This window comes from Artemia sp. Qi Xiang Cuo, chromosome 5 (genome assembly GCF_049724085.1).
Source record: "Artemia sp. Qi Xiang Cuo chromosome 5, ASM4972408v1, whole genome shotgun sequence".
NCBI lineage: Eukaryota > Metazoa > Arthropoda > Branchiopoda > Anostraca > Artemiidae > Artemia > Artemia sp. Qi Xiang Cuo.
In genome coordinates, this window is record NC_142798.1 from 11,884,209 (window position 1) to 11,903,792 (window position 19,584).

General features: G+C 36.6%; 1 protein-coding gene across 1 annotated transcript in view; it reads right to left on the reverse strand.

Moving 5' to 3' along the window:
• LOC148951811 (uncharacterized) overlaps positions 1-19,584 on the reverse strand; it is a 66,766-nt gene that overhangs the window by 10,893 nt on the left and 36,289 nt on the right. The gene's annotated exons all lie outside the window — the stretch shown is intronic.

Sequence of the window (19,584 nt, forward strand, 5' to 3'; positions counted from 1 at the left end):
AAGATAAGTACTTCCAGTTGGACAATGGGGTCAGGAGGGACCTAAAGAAAGCAACGTGCTCTGACATGGTCTTTGAAAAGTATTTCTTTGTGCTGAGGAATACAAAAAGCTGTAAAGTATTGTTGTAGGTGAAAAAGATAAGTACTTCAAGTTGGAAAATGTGTTTAGGAGGGAGAATAAAAAAGTAACTTGCTCTGAAATGGTCTTTGAATAGTATTTCTTTTTGTTGAGTTATCCAAAAAGCTGTAAAGTATAGTTGTTGGTGAAAAAGATAATTACTTCAAGTTGGAAAATGGGTTTATGAGGGACATTAAGAAAGGAAGTTGTTCTGAAAAGATATAGTATAGCCTTAAAAAAGTATTAAAAAATATGGAGGGGACTCTTTTGGGGCCCAGGGGGGCCTTTGGGGACCGGGGACTTCCTTCGGGGTTGGGGTAAGGGGGATCAGAGCCCTTTGGGTTGGGGTAGGAGTACCGGACGCCTTGGGGATGATGTTATGGGACCTCACAACACTTATCAATTGGAACTTGTGTATTATAACGAACACAATTAAAACCTCTTCTAAAACCTTCTCTAAAAGCCTCTTCTATAATGTCTCTAACTTTTTTGACGAAATACTTCACTAAAATATGTATAATGGTTTCACCCAAATAATCCCTAAAAGTAATTTCAGCGTTTTCCCTTTTGTTTTTGGCATCCCTGCGCTGTCACATTTCAAATTACTAAGAAACCTTTTCCCGCGCATCTCTAAGATCAAAACATTCGCCGGAGTTACAATTAACCTTTTCATCACCTGTCAGTTATTTATAAACTTTGCCCCGGAAACAATTCTGGTCGAACTCCAAAGATATTAATAAACTTCGTCCAGGAGACAATTCTCCTTGAAAACAATAAATTAATTCCCCTTTCGTGAATCAATAATTCCCCTTAGAAACAACAAATTAATTCCCCTTTCGTGACAATCAATCAATCATGACATCATCTGTTAGACTCAATAATCCAGAAAACATCCATCAAAGTGAGAAAGTTCCTGTTTTTTCATTCTCACTGACAAAAACCATAAAACAGACATAAATTGATGTTAACCTCCATGAAAAACATCAAATAAATTGACCGACACTCATAACCGTCCAAGAAACATCCATAAATGTGAGAAAATTCCTGTTTTTTCAAGTGAGAAAAATTCTGTTTTTTTATTCTCAGTGAGAAAACCATAAACCACGTGGTCATGTCACGAGTCAATAAGGCCTTTCTACTTGTATTTAAAAAAGTTCAGTTTTCCTTTTTCTATCTGCCTCACACCACACTGTACATGATGCAAATGCATTGTACGGATGCAAACGGACATACAGATAGATACAGACACAGAGTTCATAAAAGCAGACATGGATGCATACAACAGGGTTTGCACTTATTTGCTCTAAAAGTTTTCAAAGATGAAAAAAAAGATGTACATAAATTAGTGTAGGTGACATTAAAGTTTGAAATTAATTGAAAAAGATTATTATGTCGCCGAGAGGAGAGGAGGTGGGATTAAAAAAAAGTCTTCAGTCAGCTAAAAAGTATTTTTTTTTATACGTTTCGTGGTTTTGGAAATAAGACTCCGTTTTAAGTTTTATTAATTTTTTATTTTTTAATGTTTTCATTTTTTAACCTTTTTATTTATTGTTTTTATTTTTTTATTTCTTAATTTTATTTGTATATATGTCTAGGTGGTCTTTAATTCTGAGGTTAGTAACAAAACTTGTTAAAAATGACAATTATTAAAAATCAAAAGTTATCGGTCAAATCATCGGTCATCATTCGGTCATGAAAATGTCAGCACCAAATACTTGCCTACCAAACCTGGGTCATTTGTATTTCATTCATCTCTCTTCTACTACCAACCTATTGAAAGCTGGTCATTGACCTGAGTTGGAATGAAAATCATCTCGTCCCTGAATGGAATGGGAATAGGTCAAAAGAAGGAATCCAATGAAATCTAGGACTTCATAGAAGGGGATAAAGAGCCAAGCTTTAAACAGATTGGGATATAGGAGGTGCACGCACCTCGTTTGGCTTGGTGCTTCAATGAGTTGTTAGTAGTAATGGTACTTATAGTAGTACCCAGAAATTTCTCATAAGTAAAGGAGCTTTTTGAGGACGTCCAAACTTTATGAATATAAGGTTGAGCCAGCGTTGCATTTACTGTTATTTTTGTTTGTATTTATATTTTGTAATTTCTATTATATGTTATTATGGAGTTTTTACAGTATTTTTATTCTCAAACCAAAACAAACTAAAGAGATACGGGCTATAACCTCCTATGAATTGTTGTGGATGTCTCAAAAGGCTTTTTCCGTGATAGAAATAAAATGTTGCCTCGAGTTTTTTTTCTTTAGGTAAAAAAAAAACAAACTAAATTCTAAATACCTAGATTTTAGCAGACGAGTCTTCATGCAGTAGCTTTGATCTTTGAGGTCATTAATTTAACTAAAAACTAACTTTTTCAATATTTTATGTTTTGAATATCTTTAGAAAACATAATTGTTTTCTAATTTTGCATTTCTAGTTTCATTAACTTTATATATACTGATTAAAAACAGCTTACATTAGAAAAAAATTTCTCAAAAGAGGGTACTCCCTGAAAGATCTAACTTATATAAAAAAGAAGTTGAGTTGTAAGCCCGAACTTGATAAAATGTTCTCACAAGACTGATAGAAAGGGGGGGGGGGATCAGGAAGCATATTATTTCGCTAGAAGCCGTTTTAAACACCTGTTGCACACATAAATCAAATGACTGAGTGGAATAACAGACATACAGTAATTTGAAATACTTCTAATTAACGTCAACTTTTCGCGACAAAGAGAAATATGCAGCCTATACGAACTTTTCAAAGCCCAGTGGTGCACAACCACAGTATATATAATTAACAGTATGATCTTTCCCTATCTCACCCATCATAAAAACCTGGACCGAGGTGCGAGTGCTCCAGAGAACTTATAAACATAAGCGACACTAGATCTTTTCACGGGTAGACGAGTCAGATCTGTCTTGAACGCAAAACTTGGCTTCGCGTTCATGAATAAGTTCATGAATAAGTGGATTCATGAATACATCCACATGAATAAGTGGATTCCGCTAATGCATGAATAAGTGGGAGGAGCTTTTTGTTCACACCGAGAATGAAGAGCCAGAAATAATCTGCGGTAAACTTACTGCCTAATTATATAAACTGTGTGCACAACTAAGTAACATAGCTCGCCCAGTATACAAAATTTACAAAAAGGACCATGACCTTCATAACCTATGTTCTGTAACTGGGGGGCTGAACAACATGTCTCCTATCCCAGGAAATGTCAAGTACATGGTATTTGGGAAGAGAGCTCGTATCCCCTCATCCATTCTTCTACGAACTAATAGATAATACTCAATATAACACCTTGACATTTTTAGCATTTGTCCATGTACTGTCGGGGTAAAGTCTGAACGATTTTTATTAGCCTAGCGTTTTAAATTGTTTAATTCTGTTATTTTGTCACCCAATATATTAAAAAAATTGACCTTATTGACCTATAGTTTTAATTGACGGAGAAAATTAAAGCTAGAATCTGCAAAAAAAAAGAAAAAAAAGACTGTTTTGGGGGAGGGAGCCACTCTCCTATTTAGTGTAATTTATGTTTGCTTTAAGATTTAATGTTGCTGTTTACTCTCGCGTGAAAACATTTGCTTTCAATTTGACTACTGTTTGGTTTTAGTTGTTTTATGGCAAAGTAGTTCGTGGTAACGCGGTAAAGGAGCGGCTCTATAGTAACCGAAACTCTAAAAAACGGAATTTTGATACCAATAGATACATCAAGAGAATTAGGTTTTTTATGCTGATTTCAAATATCTAGCTTTCATCAAGTTTAGTCTTGATCCGAGTCCGTTGATTTTGAATTGAAAATCAAGTATTTTGCAGTAGGCATCAAGACATGGCTATTTGTAGAAAAAAGCCAAGACAGATAGTCCGAGTAATTGAGAGGCAAAAATGTTTAAATGGCACGGGTATAATGATGGGAGTAATTATAACTCTCTATTGGACAAGTACTTGTGTGTTAGTTTTTGGAAAGGCACACCTGCATAGAGTCTCAGGCAAGTTGATCAAGAATTTAAATTGACATAGGACCATTAATTTGCTTGGAATAGCAGAAAATTTGCCTTACTTTCGAAAAAAGGGGGTAACACCCCTAAAAGTCATAGAATCTTAATGAAAATCACACCATCAGATTCAGCGTATCTGAAATCCCTACTGGAGTGGTTTCAAGCTCCTATCTGCACAAATGTGGACTTTTGTATTTTTTGCCAGAAGAAAGATCACGGATGTGTGTTTATTTGTTATTTTTTTTTCCCAAGTGTGGTAGTATGGACCCATTGGGCCTAGAATATCGCAGGAGGGCTCATTTGAACGGAAATTAAAAGTTCTAGTGCCCTTTTTAAACGACCAAAAAACGAGGGCAACTAGTTCCCCTTCCACGCTCATTTTTTCCCCAAAGTCACCCGATAAAATTTTGAGATAGCCATTTAGTTCAGCATGGTCGAAAAATATAATAACTATATCTTTAAGGATTACTTAATTCCCAAAAGACCCCGGGGGAAGGGCTGCAAGCTATGAACTTTGCCCAATGTTTACATATAGTATTGGTTGTTGGGAAGTATACAGACGTTTTCAGGGGAAATTTTTCTGGTAGTGGGATGGTGGGTCGGGGGATGCGCGGGAGGATCTTTCCATGCAGGAAGTTTTCATGGAGGAAAGGACATTGCTATGAAGGGGGCGCCGGATTTCCCAGCATTATTTAAAAAAAGATCAGAAATTAAATAAAAAAAAGTTTTCAACGGAAAAACTTTTCAACTGAAAACTTTTCGACATCAAAACTTAAAACGAATAGAAACTATTACGTATATGATTGGATTCGCCCCCTAGTCAATACCTCGCTCTTTACTCTAAAGCTTTTTTTTAGTACTTTCATAAGAGCTATATATTCTAATTAACGGCCTTTATGATAAAGGGGTAATTCTTAAAGAATTGGAAAAAAAATTGAACTTAAGTGTAAACAGCGAGGTATTGACTAGGGGGTGAACCCCCTAATATACGTAATAAAAATATACGAATATAGAATTGCGTTACGTAAGTTAATTCGTAAGTTACGTATATTTATTACTAATGAACACGTTCGTAAATAAATTTAAACAAATTTCGAGAAAGCCATTTAGCCATAAAAAGAAAAACTAATATGCAAATTTCGTTTTAATTATTCATGTACGGTGAGCCAAAATCAAAACCTGCATTAATTCCAAAACGTTCATAAATTAAATAAAAACAAGTTTTTTTTTAACTGAAAGTAAGGGGCGACATTAAAACTTAAAACGAAAGGAAATTATTCCGTATATAAAAGGGGTTGTCCCCTCCTCAAGGCCTCGCTCTTTACGCTATAGTTTTACTCTTTCTCACAACTCTATTTTTCAAAACAATAAAAAACTTTATCGAAAAGAGCGAGGAGTTGAGGAGGGGACAGCCCCTTTCATTTACGGAATAGTTTCTGTTTCCTCCTTACTTTCAGTTAAAAAAAACTTGTTTTTTTATTTAAAAGTATAAATAATAGACTACACAATCATTGGATTAGGAGCCAAACGTAACTCTTTTTTGGATTCCACTTTACTATCTTTTTACGAATAGTCGTTATGTTACACAGCACTTTATATTTGAGTACGTCAAAGCGACTTTATTTATTTATATGTTTTAAACAGGCTAAGAAAGAAAGGGCTCTGAATTCGTTTATTTAACAGTAAATTTACAACAACAAAAATACTCCGTAGCCAGGAAGGAACAGTGCAGAAAAAGAAAATTTACCAACAAAAACAATATGACACACAAAAAAAGGAAAAAAACACAAACCTTGAAAATCCACAAAATCATTTATTCAATAAAACTTACATAATTCATGCCTAAAAAAAAACGCCCAAACCCAATCCGGAAACATCAATTCCAGGGAGAATCATCATGGTTACAGCAGTAGCTGCAACATAGCAAAGAGCGAACCACAGCCCATAGTAACCAAACTTGAAAAGCGTGTTGTAAAAAAACTGCCTGGTGAAAAAAAAATTCCATCTGACACTGAATCGGTAATGGTAACCATTGTTTCGGTTAATCTTAAGAATAAAAGTTTATTGCGAAAACAAAATTTATGGCGATTTCGAAAGAGTCTGAAACCCCTTGAAAATGGCGTCAGATAGAAAAAGTACACTATTGATCCATAAAAAGTGCCCCATTGGAATCAGTATGGTCGAAAACGTTAAGCAGGACAATAACGATCCTCCACCTTGACCACCAAGGAAAATCACTTTTAGATGGGTAGGCTACCACTTATGTCCTTTTTTTCCTTTTTTTCACCAGGGTAGCGAATGACCAGGACATCGTAGAGACATTTTTAATGGCTCATTTGAACAGAAATTAAATTTTCTAGTGCCTTTTTAAGTGACCAATAATGTTAGAGGGCAACTACCCCTCTCCCTCCCTAAAGGCCTTCTCCCCCAAAGCTATCCAATCAAAATTTTGAGATAGCTACTTTGTTCAACATAGTTCAAAGGTCCACTATCTGTAGTTTTGGTGATGATATGACCCTCCATAGTCCCTTGGGAAAGGGATGTACGCTGTATCGGTATCGGAAGCATCGATATCACGCGTATCGGTATGGGTGTATTGTTATTGGGCGTATTGTTATCGTAGGTATCTTAGATAGATTTTTAATAGCTCATATAAAAGATATTGCTCATATCAATTGAAAGCCATAGCTCATATCAGTAGTAAGGCAATAATAGACGCGACGAATACATGCCTGTGGCATGGATATATGTGCAGTTTCACACCTACACACCTGACCGGGGGTAGTCGCATATTGCTACGAAAGGTGCATGTCTTACCAAACGGTTTTCTGAGGCAACACCCATTTTTTGGAGCCAATCAGAGATGTTTCTACTAACGGTACTCCATATATGGTAACTTGATTAGTGTTTGGATTCCAATATGAGGAGTGATTTTCACTGTAGTTCATATTAGTAAGAGAATTAAATTCAGAGAGAATAGTTTATTTGAGACGATATTAGTAAAGAAAATGAGTGGAATATTGGAGCTTGATGGTGGAGCAGGTAGCAGCAATGATACAAGGGTGAGAGTACCAAACGTGGCTGTGGAAATAACACGAGGATGTAGACTAAGTCTTGAATGGGACAATATGTATGCTAGATGCGTGATATCATTGAGCAAATTTAAATTGGAGGAGCATTTATGCTTTGCTGCGAAACTGAACATTGTGCATATAAATAGACTTCAGTCTGCATTAGATGCACTAGTGAAATATATTGAGGAGAACAAATTGAATCAGTGATTATTATTGTTGTAATTCTGCTCAATAAAACTGTTTCTAAATCGAAGATATTTTTCTTTCTATAGTAGGCTAGCGTATATTTTTTTAGAGCAGAAAAGAGAATCCTGGTTAGTCTAAAGTTAGTTGTGAGAGTGTTAGGAATGTAAAAAATGGATAGATTTGAGAAAGAGCGAATCATTGGGAGTCTAGTGTTTATGGAAAAATGTTTGATTCTAGATGATGATTTTCTAGAGTTATCTATTCAACGGAAGATATTTTCTCAGGTAATGCTTGTCGATATAATGAAAACTGATTCTCCATCATTAGACTATTGTAAGAAGCTTTTACGACGTGGTCCAAAGGCATTTACACAATTTATTGACATATTAATCACGACACAGCAAAATGATATTGTGCATATGCTTTTAAACACTAGCTTAGAAATTTAAAGACTTTTTTTCGCGAGAAAGATGCTGTTCAAGGATGATTTACTCCTCTCTCTCTCTCTATCCCACTCAATTTGTTGATCGTAGCTCAGTTTCAGTTTGGCAGTGAGTGTCAACACATGAAAAATGTTCCATACATGTCCACTATGCATGTATACACTGGGCAGCTGGTCATCATGTGAGAATTGTACAATGGTTGATGAGTATGATGAAAAGTGCAGATTATGCAACCCATGTAAATTGCATAGAGGATATGCTGTACAAATTAAAGGTTGTAATTCCTGTCTTAAAGGGATGCGTGACTCTCATCCTAGAGGGCACCTATGCTTAAATTGCTACTATGATAAATGTAATCAGTGGGAGAATACATATTCTGGTATGATTGGAAAGAATCCTAAGCGTGATTTTAGTTTATTGCTAAGAGATTGGTATCTTCACTGCCTTAGATTGTTCTGGGAGGAGGAGCCAGGTCAGCGATTCAACTGTTGGAACAACAAAAGAATTTGGTTTCTATGTCATCGTTGTGAAGACAATTGCTACTTTGATTATACCCCCACTGATTTTTATTTGTCTGTGACAGAATATGATTCGCCACTTGACGACAATGTTTATGACATTGCTTCAAATAAACAAATTGAAACATGCAAGTTGTACAGAATGAATGAGAATAGTATCATTAACTATACAAAGAGATATGATAAGAGTGAAGTTACACTCTACTGGAGGAATTGTGACCCTGACATTGTAGCACATCAGGATCAGTATACTGTGAATTCAGGTAATCTACCTGCATTAGTTGTTCTTGACAAATACCTATAGGTAGTAGAAGATGCAATCTAAAGAGTAGAAAAGTTTTATTTATCATGTATATACATTATTTTTATTAATAAACAATTTCACATACATTTTTAGAACATTTTATTCGTAGGGCACTAAAATCAATATTAAACATGCTTGTAAGTATATTTTCCGCTAGAAAGTCATTCAACCTAGGAAAATCAACTAAAATGTTGAGAAACTGCTTGTAGGTATAGCGACGACATCTGAGCATGAAAAAGAGTAGTGAATGAAAGCCGAATGTCTTAGTCGTTAAATCCTGTACTCTCCGTTGATTTTGAATAATAGTTTTCCCACTGCTCTCAATAAAGTTGCTGATGTGTGGAGTGTAGAATTTATATGATAGGCCAATTGGATCAAAAAATTCAAGGTTCTTCGCTGTTTGAAAGATGCATAGCCAATGGCCTGTCTTTAAAGTCGATGGACTGCTATTAACGATGATTAGGGTATTGTTAACACTTGGAAATTTTTCAATGAAGTCCGATGGTATGCAATAGGACTTGTACTAGGACATGTATGGATCCATATTAAATACGCTGATTATTTGGTTTGTGTTCATGGTGCTAGGTCTAGTAGAACACTGCCGTCGGGTGATTTCCCAATAGGTTTCAAATTGACTCAATGATATTAGCGTGATACTCTCAGTCAAAGCATCGGCAAATGTGCACTCTAAAAGTACATTCCCCGTTCGTACTATGCTCATATCCTGGGTCCCCGACAGGTCCAAAACAATTACACTATGATTTTTTGAAAACACTGAATCGGTTATTCCATTTTCAAATTGTTGGGAGTCATGATCTAGGGATTGCATGGTCAACTCATACAGAGTTCTATAGGACTTTTTATCAAATAGAGTGTACAATGGAATACCACTCACTTTGCGCACAAGGCTAGATAGACCAAAAACTTAAAATCATGGGGGGATGCAGTCCAGGATCCAACGGCACTGTCACTCTTCACAAAGGCCAAAGTGAGTTTTATGGGATTTCTTCATTGATAAATGATGAATCGGTATAACTACGAGAGCCAGTGGCAATGTGGCGTTGATTGGTGATCTTAAGGGAACAAGGAGTTTAATGTTGTTGCCATTGGCTCTTAGCTTTTCCACTGCCAATGCAACGGAACTCATAACTTGTTGTTTTCGAACATGAAGAATTGCCAAAGTGATAACGACATTTGCATCGGGTGCTGCAGCAATTGTTTTCCTCAAAATGAAATTCGATGGTGCTAATTGCAATTTTATGTCAATCTTGACATTGAGGGTAACCATTGGAATATATTGAATATCTCATGATTTAATTTTCCAACTAAATGATACTCCTGGGTAACTGCAGTATTCAAATCACCGCCAGTATCAAGACCTGCTCGATATTCATAGCCCGATGACTGTCCTCTCAGCTCCTTATATGCCTTTGGTGTCATCATCATAAATTGTATGTAGCTTGCATAGCTGGATAGATTATTGCTTGTGCTCACCAATGTTCCATTAATAAATACATTAATTTGTTTGAACAGGTTGTGTAGAATACCGTTTTCGTAGGACATGCCATCGGCAGCAGACGGAGTTGTATTGTCTAACTTTTTCTTCACTGCAACATTAAATGTTGATGACAAATCAATGAAATAGTCTTCATTGGAAAATATCTGAAAGTGTATATTTTCCAAAAGGAGTTGTTGAGGATAAAATTGTTCATAGTAGCCATATTTGACACTGACATAAACATTTTCAGCATTGAACAGATTCAATGAGGAACTGATTGATGGATGTGATTACTTGTGGGGGATATAAGTCATCTTAAGAGAAGAAATCCTTCTTTGATCTAACAATCTTTTCTTTTTGTTGGTCTTCTTTGTTTTATTCCTCAAAGTCCTTATTGATGTCGTTCGCTTCCCACCTGGGTAGAGACTGATGAGTGAATGATGACCACACATCCTTTTTAATCCCTTCCCACTTTCCTGAAATTTTAATTGCTCACGAACGGCTCTTGCTGAAGATCTAATATTTTCTTTAACACTTTCGTTGAAATTTTTACCCAATCCCCCGTCCTGTAGTGTTGATACAGCAGGTACAATATGTTTTCTGGCAAGGGGTAGTGCAGAACGAAATAGCCTAGCAAACCAGCTACCAAGACCATGGCCAGACATTGTAGTACACCCCTTGTAGTAGTCCAATCTATGACCTATTTAACGTGGACTCAGAGCACCAACATAACAATTGATATCAGGACAGACAAATGGAATTCTTCTATTTTTCATTTTAGGCGGTGTCGACGATGGGTCAAAATGACATGTAATCACAGCTTAACCTTTTAATATTGCTAGAGGATCACCCAATTCACTTCTTAGTGTTAACTGACAGAGCTCCAAATATGAAGTGTTTACAGAAACATACTGAAGATGCTTTATATTACAGTGATGAACAAGTTCATGGGTTGTTTTTCGTTCAAGAACACGTAGGAGGGGGACATTTGAATTACCAACTCTCGATGTTTCCACAAAGGATGCATAAAGAAATATGCAAGAGTCCAAGGCGAAACCAGGTGGATAATCAGCAAAAATTACCTGATCCATCCCGCTAACAGTACCAGCGTTTTCCCCATTGATCATATTCTGTTTAAAGCCAAGAACATCTCTCAGATTGTCATTGAGATGAATAATTTCAGTGTCAACAGGCGAGGTAATGTAAATCCTATCGTGTTCCATTGAATAATTAAAATGGAATGCACCATTCCTACCATATGAGATTTTTCTATTGATTGTAGGACACAAATCTGTCATAGTACAATATTCCTTATATTTCAATGTGACATGTGGATATTCACTAGATTTATATGCTTCAACCCATTCATACTCGACAAAGTGACCAATAGAATGGTACAACTTTTATATCATACATACGATCCTTTCTCGGGATATCATAGGTATTTTTGAGAATGCAGTAGACCAGAGCCACTTCATACGCACCGTCGAATTTGATGGCGGAGGAGAGTTTAGTCCAAAAATAACTTGTTTTATTCAAGTCGTTGTAGAGAGGATCGGAAACGTTGGGCATAAATTTTACATATAAATCATTGGTTATTGTCAATATCTTAAACACCGATCCAAGAATCAAAATCAGAGTTGTATCCTAGCCACAAATAAGTAACTGTTTCTTACCCCTGCGAGCTCCTATCTTTAATATCTTTTCGATTTGATAGATTTTACTCTTATTTATAGCTTTTTATATTTCATAGTCATAAAAACCACAAAGAATCTTTTCATACTTGAAATCGCGCAAACAATTAGTTATGCATTTGGTGTCTGGTATTTTTGCCACTTTAAAAAGTTCTGTGGACCACCGGTAATTACCCTTTTCAAAAACTTTAGTTGTTTTATTAATTCGAACGGTATCACCAACATTGAATTTTTTCTCCTTCACAACCGTTTCATTAGAATATTGTTTAAGAAAAGTGTCAATTGTATCATGATAAGAATGGTGAACTTCCGTTGGGGTTTAGTGGGACAATGATCGATGAGGTCGTTGATTATAAATCAACATGATTTTATCCAAATCATGAATAAAAGCAGGTGTATTTTTCAATTTACAATATCTTCAAATTAAAAGTCGAATAGTTCTTATCAATCGTTCAGACAATGCAGCCTTTATAGAACTATGACTGTAATAGAGCAGTGTATTACATTTCATTAGTACTTTTTCAACATGGGGATTAACAAATTCACTACCGCGATCGGTTTGAATTTTTTTATACGAATCCTGTTCGAGAATACTTTCAATAGCCTGAGCAACTTCAACACCTCTCTTTGACCACAATGGAATTGCATATGCATAGCAGCTATAAACACTGATTGCAAGTAGAATGTACTTGTATGGTGTATTGTGATGCCTTTGAATCTCATCTAGAGTTAAGAGATCTACTTGCATTATATGCAATAGGAAAAAAGCTTTAGTTTTTCGACAATGATCAGCACGACGCCTATGGTTTCTTTGCAGAGTGTAACTTGTTTCATTTTGTAGATAGTCTTGTACACTTTTAGTGTGAACACCAGTGACTTTGGAAAGAGTTGTGGGGGAACTTAAACTTCCCACTTCACCTATATTTTCATAAGTTTCAGAACTTCAACCATTTTGAACGTAAACACGTATTGTAACGTCTGCTACCCTTTTGTATACTAGTGGTTGGTGGTGTTGGTGACGTTGATGTGCAACCCCTCTAAAGTTACTCCCCTTCGTTACTGCCCTTTTGTATACTAGTGGTTGGTGGTGGTGGTGACGATGACTTGATACGTCTTCACTTTTGTCTAGCTATTTGTGGTGTGCTCCTCATTGTCAAATCAGTGTTTCCACTAGGTGTGCTGGTATTTTCCAAGATTGATTTAAAACCATCATCTTCTTCTTCTTGTTCATGTTTTAATGGTGTTGACGACGACGACAATGAGGTGCATGTTCATTTAATTTTTTAAAGTTAATTTTTCCAAACCGAGTTGTTTGTTTTCTATATTCTACACATTCAAGTCGGTCTGAGATTAAACAGTGACCGTGTGGTGGTACCTTTACACCATCCTCAAGCACATAAAATTTCTCCGATATGACCAACCTGGAATTTTTCTCAGCTCTCAATTTTCTCAACTGTTTTGTTTTTAAATTTTAATGAGCAAATCTCCATGACTTTCGCCCTTGGGACTAAGCTACGTTCCACATAGTTTCTATAGACACTCATGTCGAAATTATTTTGTACAAAGTGTGTAGGTACCCCCTTGCAAACTTGTTTGATATCCTTGTTGTGCGTTTCCACACAGTATACCTTCGGCCCAGGAAACACACCACTGGATATCAGATCGCTACCCGTTTCAGATTTTAAAATTCATAATTGACTTGGGGCCTGGCGTTTCACTAGTTCTGGGTAGAGGGATTCATTCCAATTGGTGTAGTCCATTCGTGAGCTAATGTACTCGCCATTTTCCAAATTATTCAATAAATTTTCAGGTTTAAATTTTACCAAGAGTGAATCAGTGTCCCCGTAATACACTTGAACTTGTCCCTCAATCGGCCATTGTACCTTGCATACATTATAACAAAATGACAACAATAGCTTTTTAGATATTTCTGTTATTGCACTCCCGCCTGCAGTATTTTTATTTAAAACAATGTTTCTTTTTTTATGACGTAGGAGCACCATATCAAAGTCTATGATTGTGAACGGTGTGAAGTTTGGATCCGCAATGATTCGAGCCCAATCTTTGGGATCGGACAATGTCACATCGACTTCTGTTTCGTACGCTTTCGCATATTTTACCGAAGGCTGAGTTCAAAATGAGTTTATAGATTTCCTTCTCAACCTTCGTTTTCGCTTGTGAAAGTTTACTGACACAGGTTTCAATAAACGTTTTCAGATAAGGCTTTTGATCAAATTGGAGGGCTCTATGAATCTGTGACCTTGAAACCATTGGACACCATCCATTTCAATAGCAAATGATAAACAAGGATATTCTGTTTCGGGTTGAGATCGGCAATAAGTTTTTGCTTTGAAGGCACCCAGCGCAGACTCCCATCCTCTACGAAAGAAAAATTGATTTTATCCGTATTTTTGCACACAATGTCCAGATGAGTGAGTTCGTCACTGGCCAAGTACAGTTTACGGAATCCCACCCAATTTTACATCTGCCCTTTGCCCAAACCCTCTTAGAAAATTCATAGTCTCTAGTGATGCACTCACTCTCAGTAAGAGAATTGTTAAAAGCTTCAATGGGCGGTAATGACACTTCATCTAGCCTCGAGGCAGAGTTGTAGTAATCATATGCATATATGCCTTTATACGTTAATAAATCATACATTTCATCATGGGGGAAGCGCTGTTTAAGGAGGAGGAAGCTATCAAAATTGTCGCTTTTCTGTACCAGAATCAATTGACTTAAGGATGTGGAGAAGAAGCTGAAAGAGTCTAAAAAACGGATTTTATTCAGGCATGTGTTACCCATGTCAACTGTTTTCCACATGTATTCTAGCAGCAGTAGCTTCTCCGATGATTTGCGTATATTATATGAGATGTAATCATCTATCCATGTGTTATCTACAACTCCCTCCATTGGCAATGCGGGCCAACACCGGTAAAACAAACTTTAAGTCGTAATTGGAATTGTGTATAAAAACCGGTACGAAATATTGCTGTCTAACCTTTAAATTGTACGACTGATGTGCAGCCCCTCTAAAGTTACTCCCCTTCGTTACTCCCCCTTTGTGTACTAGTGGTTGGTGGTGGTGTTGACGTTGACTTGATACGTCTTCAATTTTGTATAGCTATTTGTGGTGTGCTCCTCATTGTTAAATCAGTGTTTCCACTAGGCATGCTAGCATTTTCCAAGATTGATTTAAAACCATCATCTTCTTCTTCTTGTTCATGTTTTAATGGTGTTGACGACGACGACAATGTGGTGCATGTTCATTTAGTTTTTTTAGAATTTGCGTATTGCTAATAAGGCTTTTGTGTAAGTTTAATGTATTTAGAAAGTTGTATAGATAAGTGTCAAATGATAATAGTCCTTTACGATTTGTAACCATATCATATATTAAATCAAGTAGATTATAGCTCTTGCCTTGAATTATAATCCCTTTCCAATTACTATCAACTTGAACATGATCTTGACCACTTTCCATGAGACATGTTATGAGTCGTTTAATTTGTTCACGATATTAGTGCGGCATCACATTTACAATGCTTGACACTATTGAATACAAATCCTCCTTCTTTAATTGTGTTCCACCAGTGATAGCAGAAGAATCCTGAGGGAATGGTTCTTTTTTGTGATCAATGCCACTGGCTCTCGCCCGATAGGGCTTATGTTTTTCCACTCGGCGAAGTGCATCTTGAAGTAAAAGTAGTTTTTTATCATCCTCAATATTCCCGTTGTCAATGAATTTACTCACATTGTCCTCAAAGTGTTCCACGGGTGAGAGAGCGAGTTCTATTGGAGTCAATTTATAGGGTTTAGGCATCTAGAGAAAACTGTTTACAAGCCTGCAATTATTGGCAGTAAAAGTGTGAAAAAGCTACCGCCCGCTTGAAGAAGACCTTTCCTTTCAAAATTTTTCCCTTTCTTTTTACAGGCCAATGTACGTACAATGGAATGATGTTGCCTTGCCTGTTGCTTAACTAGTTCTGGCAGTTTAACATTGCCCTCGGTTACACTTAAACAAAGTTCAGATATCAGGCTGATTAAATCATTGTCAATACCATGTTTGAGTATGGCATTCCTAAGTGGGGGTTTTGAAGTGCTTAGAACGGAAAATGAATGTCTATTTTCATGTAGTTTCTTCAGTGTCATGATGGCAACTAATAGCCTTTTTTACTGTTCATGGGGAGATCTACTGTAATTTCATTGTCAAAAATATCTGACTACACGCAGATCCTCGGATGTATTTTGATTAAGGTCCAATAGGATGTAGCCGTAGGGTTTATTAGTTGCCTCATTGTACGCTGAGAGCAGAAATTTTGGGGCACCGGGGTATATTTGTTTATTGAGAGTTATTAGCGATCTAGAATCACGAACAACTCTGTAGATGATATAGTAGGTGCATTTCAAAGCAAGTGTTTGCATACATTTGCTCTGATGAAAGAGATTGTGTAGAACCAGAGTAAGAGAAATCTGTTTATGATGAGAGCGAACAGTGAACAGTTGTAGCATTTCCTGGGACCATTGTTCAATGGATTCAGCTAAATCGTCAATAATCGGCCAAGAGTTTGGTTCAATAATGTTGAAAACATTAAGTCCTCATATGAATTGTATCTGCACGCCCGATATAGCAATTGCTTTTATTTTATCCTATGACTTCTGCCAAATATTGTAACAATAGTAGATTTTTTGGGCTTTTCCTTAAACATTTTATCACAATTTTTAATTACTTTAGATAAGAGTGTCGTTTTGCGTGACATTAATGGACCACACAGAAACAATCTAAATGGTGTTTTAAATTTATACATATTCCCTGAAACAGTTCACCTACAACTAACTGTAGATTATAGATGCCTAATGACTAAATAATTTCCCTATTAGTACTACTACTCCGTTCAAGGATAATGAGAACAAAATCAATAAAGAATCATACTTTATTTTATTATTAACATAAAAGCATAACTTTACAAACAATACATTAAACAAGAATCCATTTCCTCCTTCTTTAATTGTGTTCCACCAGTGATAGCAGAAGAATCCCGAGGAGATTGTTCTTTTTTTGTGATTAATGCCACTGACTCTCGCACGATAAGGCTTATGTTTTTCCACTTGGCGAAATACATCTTGAAGTAAAAGTAGTTTTTTATCATCAAAAAAGCACATTAATCAAGAAAAATACACCTTTTTTATTTATTTATAACAAAAATAAAAAAATTATTTTAAATAAGCACTAGAAAAAACACTTTAATAAATACACTTTTTTAATTTATTTATTTATAAAAAAATACAACATTTATTAAACAATACACCTAAAATAATATCCCATTGTTTTTTATTTACAAGATTTTAAATTTGAAATGGGCCCCCCCCCGGGGCGGCCACTGCGGCGGCCGAAGGCCGAGGGTGGCCACTGCAGCGGCCGGGAAGCGCCGCGGGGCACGCTGCGGTGGGACGGGGCCGGAAGAGGCATTAAATAACTAAATAGTGGAAATTATGAAGAAGCTGCTCTGCCTTGCACGCACACATATTGATAATTGTTTGATAAAAAGAAAACAGAATATAAAAAAACCAATCACCACCCACCCACCCACCATGAAAGACTAAATAATTTAAGCTAATTTTTAGAGAACGAGGTGTTATCGATACTCTACAAATTAAGCTCGTTCTGAGATTAAATAGTGACCGTGTGGTAGTACCTTCACACCATCCTCAAGTACATAGACTTTGTCTGATATGGCCGACAAGGCATTTTTCTCAACTCTAACTGTGTAGTTTTTAAATTGTAAAGAGCAAATCGCTATGCCTTTCACTATTGGGACTAAGCTACGTTCCACACAGTTTCTAGAGACACTCATGTCGAAAATATTTTTTACAAAGTGTGTAGGTACCCCCTTGCAAATTTGCTTGATATCCTTGTTGTGCGTTTCCACACAGTATACCTTCAGCCCAGGAAACACATCACTGGATATCAGATCGCTACCCGTTTCAGATTTTAACATTAACAATTGATTTGGGGCCTGGCGTTTCACTAATTCTGGGTAGAGGGATTCATTCCAGTTGGTGTAGTCCATTCGTGAGCTAATGTACTCGCCATTTTCCAAATTATTCAATAAATTTTCAGGTTTAGCTTTTAACAAGAGTGCATCAGTGTCCCCGTAATACACTTGAACTTGTCCCTCAATCCGTCATTGTACCTTGCATACATTATAATAAAATGACAACGTGAGCTTTTTAGATATTTCCGTTATTGCTCTACCGCCGGCAATATTTTTATTTAAAACAATGTTTCTTTTCTTACGACGTGGGAGCACCATATCAGAGTCTAGGATTGTGAACGATGTGAAGTGTGGATCCACAATGATTCGAGCATAATCTTTGAGATTGGTTACAATGTCACATCGACTTCTGTTTCGTACGCTTTCGCACATTTTACCCAAGGCTGAGTTCAAAATTAATTTATAGATTTCCTTCTCGACCTTCGTTTTCGCTTGTGAACGTTTACTGACAAAAGTGTCAATAAACGTTTTCATGTAAGGCTTTTGACCAAATTGGAGGGCTCTATGAATCTTTGTGACTTTGAAACCATTGGACACCATATATTTCAATAGCAAGTGATGAACAACGATATTCTGTTTCGGGTTGAGGTCGGCAATAAGTGTTTGCTTTGAAGGCACCCACCGCATACTCCCATCCTCTAATAAAGAAAAATTGTAGGGGCTCAGAAAGCCCCTACCCACTGGTCTATTTATGCACGGAAAAACAAAGTCTTTTACCGAGTCATGGATTTCCAAGGGTATTTCACCGTCAATTTAAAAAAAACCGTCCCTGTGCCCCATTCTCCTCAACGGTAGTAATGTTGGGAAATTTGAAGCACATGGATTGTTAAGCCATTTATAATTCTCACGCGGCAAACAGCAGTGAGGCATTGCCGATGGGTGAAAGGAATTCATATCCAAAAAAAAACTGCGTCTGAAATTTCATCGGCGTGCTGTCCGGTCGGATCAGTTTTCATGATACGGTACCTGTGAAAAACATACCCACCCCTCATTGATCTCTCTACAAACAGATGCTTATCCACATCGTTGATGAGACCTATTTCTTCTTTGCTGATTTTAAGTTTCAAGTCCATCACCAGATGAGGAGTGGAACAATAATACCCTAAATCCAATCCAAATTCCCCATAGATTTTATCCGTATTTTTGCACACAATGTCCAGAAGAGTGAGTTCGTCACTGGCCAAGTACAGTTTACAGTAATCCCACCCATTTTTACATCCGCCCTTTGCCCAAACCCTCCTAGCAAATTCATAGTCGCTAGTGATGCACTCACTCTCAGTAAGAGAATTGCAAAAAGCTTCAATGGGCGGTAATGACACCTCATATAGCCTCGAGGCAGAGTTGTAGTAATCATATGCATATATGCCTTTACACGTTGATAGATCATACATTTCATCATCGGGGAAGCGCTGTTTAAGGAGGGGAAGCTATCAAAATTGTCACTTTTCTGTACCTGAATCAATCGACTTAAGGATTTTGGGAAGAAGCTGAAAGAGTCTAAAAAACGGATTTTATTCAGGCACGTGTTATACAAGTCCACTGTTTTCCACATGTATTCTAGCAGCAGTAGCTTCTCCGATAATTTGGGTATGATATTATATGAAATAGAATCATCTATTCATGTGTTATCTACAACTCCCCCCTTGGCAATGCAGGCCAATGCCGATAAAACAAACTAAGTCGTTATTTGAAT